Raw genomic sequence first — 3,913 nt, 5'->3', positions numbered from 1 at the left:
AGAGAAAATGATCTTAAGTGAATCTTTGCTATTACAACTTTGTGACTCCATGTGTTTATCATGAAACACATTTTCTCATGAAATGCAAGAAAATGCATGAAAATTCATTTTCTCATGAAATTAGTTTTTCATTTCTTGTAATTTTACATCTCCTTTTAATATCCAATTATGGGCTCCTGTGAGAGGTGTACCATAATGCAATTGATTTATAAATTCCAGCACTGTGAATTGATAGCATGATACAAATAAGACCCTTATGAGAATGATCATGTTGTCATTTACATCCTGATTCCATCACTGTACTTAGGATAGGAAATCCCATCTTTTTTCATTATCACTGACATGTGCAGTAGAAAGTTGGAGAAAAGTTGATGCTTCTTATACATATTTCAGAGGATGAATGAATTAAGATTGGTATTATAATACTCCTAAGGATTTTTAATGGTTTTGTAGGTGAACTGCTTTACTATCTGAAATTAGCAACAATAAAAGATTAGATGGAATGGAGGAACAATGTAAATTACTTTGTCTTTTGGGCTTCACACAGAATCCAATGGAGCACAAAGTGTTTTTGAAATGTTCTTGCTCTTCTACATCTTGACCATGGTGGGAAATCTGCTCATACTATGACCATAAATTTCAGTAAGACCCTGAGCTCACCAATGTACTTCTTTCTTGCTACATTATCATTTATGGATGCCATTTATTCTACAGTCATTTCTCCCCAAATGATTTCCAACTTATTCTTAAGGGAAAATATCATATCCTTTGAGTTTTGTATAACTCAGCTATTTACAGGACACATTTTTGGTGGTTCAGAGTTCTTTCTTCTGTTGGTGATGGCCTATGACCACTATGTGGCCATATGTAAGGCCTTACGTTATTTGTTTATGATGAGGCCATCTCTGTGTGTTGTGTTGTTGGTAGTTTCCTGGATGGGGAGCTTTTTGCACTCAGTAATTCAATTTGTCACTACATATGATCCCCCATTCTGTGGCCCCAATGTCATTGATCATTTCATATGTGACAATGTACCCCTTATTGAAACTTGTCTGCATTGACACCTATGTCATTGGCCTCTTGGGGATGGCCAGTGGGGGACTCATCTGCACAACTGTGTTTCTGCTCTTACTCATGTCTTATGCTGTTGTCTTTCACTCTCTGAAGAACCTAAGTCACGAAGGAAGGTGGAAAACTCTCTCTACCTGGGGCTCCCATAAAACTGTGGTTGTCCTCTTCTTTGTTCCATGTATTTTCATGTATGCAAGACCAGCTAAGAGTTTTCCCATTGACAACTCATTGAGTGTTATTTACACAGTTATAACTCCCATGCTGAACCCCATCAACTATAGTCGGAGAAAATCAGAGATGACAAACGCTATGAAGAGACTGTGGGGAGGAAAAGTCATATCAGGTAGGAAATGAGTGTTTCCCACTATGGGGAGAGTCATCTTACCATAAAAGTGTCTTCTTAGGAAGCGTAACATTTGTGAAACTGATGCTAACTTTCTTTCCCTCCAATGTATTTTTTGTAAATACAATTAAAGCATCAAATATGTGGTTGTACTTCTAATAGTTTCCCTACTGTAATGTAAACTCTATAATGTCTTGTCTATCACTACTAGAAAGTTCTCAAGCACATGTAGTAGAGTGTTTATCTAAATATGTAGTAAATTAATCGATAAAATTTTGGGATCTTTGCACTGATGTTATTTAATTTTTGCGTTTATTCTTATTCCTAGCTTTGCTGTTCTCCAGCTTATTTATTGACTTATTTTTATGTTGATCCTTATTATTCTGTTCTAAAATTTTAAGGCTATATAAATACCTTCTTTTGATTTCCATTCCATATGTAAATTTTCATATATAAATTATACTTGGTAATGTAAAAATGAAATACTTAACGGTGAGTAACATTAAAAGTAGAACCCACACAACATGATAAATTGAAGAAAAAATCTACATCTCCCTCAACAGAATCTCTCATCACTGGTCTCAGATGCAGGTAACAAAATGTTTTCTTGTTTCCTCAAATAAGGAGTTTTATCACTTGTGACCACCTGGGTGAAACTGGAGGACATTATATCAAGTGATAAAGGCTGGACACAAAAAGACAAATACTGCATGATATCATTTATTTATAGAATCCAAAATAGCCACAATCCTGGGGCAGAGAACAAAGGTTGGAAAGTAAGGGGACAGTGATGTTGTTCCAAAAGTGCAATATTTGCTACACTGCAAAATGTCTCCTGTGATCTGTGTTATTTATGCTCTGTTATTAAGTATAGCTATCATGCATTATTACTATAGCATGATAGCTATAGTTAATACTATATTATATGCTTGACATTTGATAAGAGGGTAGATAAGTGTTCTCATCACAAAAATATATCGCATAACTATAATGCACTAATGAAGACATTAAAAATGTTAAAGGAAGTAAATTGGATAATGGAAAATGATACCATGTGGAAATATGAGTTTGTGAACAGGAACGTGGTTACCCAAAATAACAAGTACATGAGCAAACATATGAGTTTCCTTTCTAAATATCTTTAACATATAATTACTAAACTAATAGTAATGAAGCCATATTGTGGACCTTTAACAAAATCCCCACAACTCAAATAAACATGTTTAATAAGATAAGGATATAAAAAGGAAAGGAGACACTAAATAATACAAATGAAGTATAAAAATGGTAAAGAATAAACAACATAAAGAACTCATAATCAATGATATGCTCAAAATTAACCATACCAATAGTTGCATCAATGTAAATGGTCTAAATATTGCATTAAAATGAGAGATCAAAGACTCTGAAAGAAATCTAAGACTGTCTTATATGCTGCTTCCAGAAATACACTTTAAGCACAATGTAAGGTATAGATCAACAGTTTCCTAGGGGATCATTCATTTAATCCAGATGATAATTTATTTTACTTAACCTAGATGCCAGTACTTTTTAGAGTTGGTAAAACTTCTAAAGTTTTTAGAAAAACTTCCTTTGTATTCTTTGTGTCATTTATAATTTTGAAATCTTTGTCTCCTTCATTATATTTTGTAATTAGAATACAGTGATTACTAATTTCTCATATCATTCTTATTTTTTATCCTACCAGCTAGACCTTAGATATTTGAATATAAAATGTTCCCCACAAGCTCATTTGTTAAAAACTTAGTCCTCAGCAGGGTGCTAATGGAAGATGGTTGAAACTTTTAGAGTTGTATCCTAGTGGGAGTTTTTATGTCATGGGGAGACAGGTTCTAGAAGAGGCTTGTGGAAACTGATCTCTTACTTTCTCTCCTTCTATATTCTTCATATGAAAACACTTTGCTCCAGAACATGCTCCCCATCATACTATGCTGCCTCACCACAGGTCCAAAGCAAAGAGACCACTTAGTTATGTCCTGAAAACTCAAAACTGTGAGCCAAAATAAAATTTTTCTCTTACTAAGTTGGTGTAACTCAGGTATTTGTTACAGTAATGGAAAACATGTAATAGCTCTGATTAATTTTTCTAATGGTGAGACCCCTTTTATTTCATTTTGTGTTCATAAAATACTTTTGTTTTTGTTAATTGTGTGGCTTCTAACATTTTTTTGTTGAAAGGATATTTGATCTTTTATTTCTTTTTAAACAATACAAACTCTACCGATGTTAAGTTATCCTGAGAGCACTCAGCTCACATCCCATTGTTTGAAATAGTATTTTCATTTGAATCATATTACATATTTTGGGTTTTAATTTCTAACACCATTTCACCAAAGAACATTTAAAAATAGGACTTTGAGCTGTATCAATTATAAAGTCATAATTGGTTTCTACCAGCAATCTCATTCCTTTTTGAAAAGTTTTTTTTAAATTTTACTTTTTCTAATTAGTTGTACATGAGAACAGAATGTATTTATG

At 33.2% G+C, this 3,913-nt stretch overlaps 1 pseudogene across 1 annotated transcript; it reads left to right on the top strand.

Moving 5' to 3' along the window:
• The first annotated feature begins 338 nt into the window (after positions 1-338).
• LOC306639085 (olfactory receptor 4A47-like) lies at positions 339-1,425 on the top strand (annotated as a pseudogene). The gene has a single exon. The product of its transcript is annotated as an olfactory receptor 4A47-like (transcript).
• The last annotated feature ends 2,488 nt before the right edge of the window (positions 1,426-3,913 follow it).

This window comes from Sciurus vulgaris (assembly GCF_902686455.1).
Source record: "Sciurus vulgaris genome assembly, chromosome: 11".
Classification (NCBI taxonomy): Eukaryota; Metazoa; Chordata; class Mammalia; order Rodentia; family Sciuridae; genus Sciurus; species Sciurus vulgaris.
Note: the sequence above shows the minus strand (reverse complement) of the source record. Positions and strands in the feature narration are given on the sequence as shown.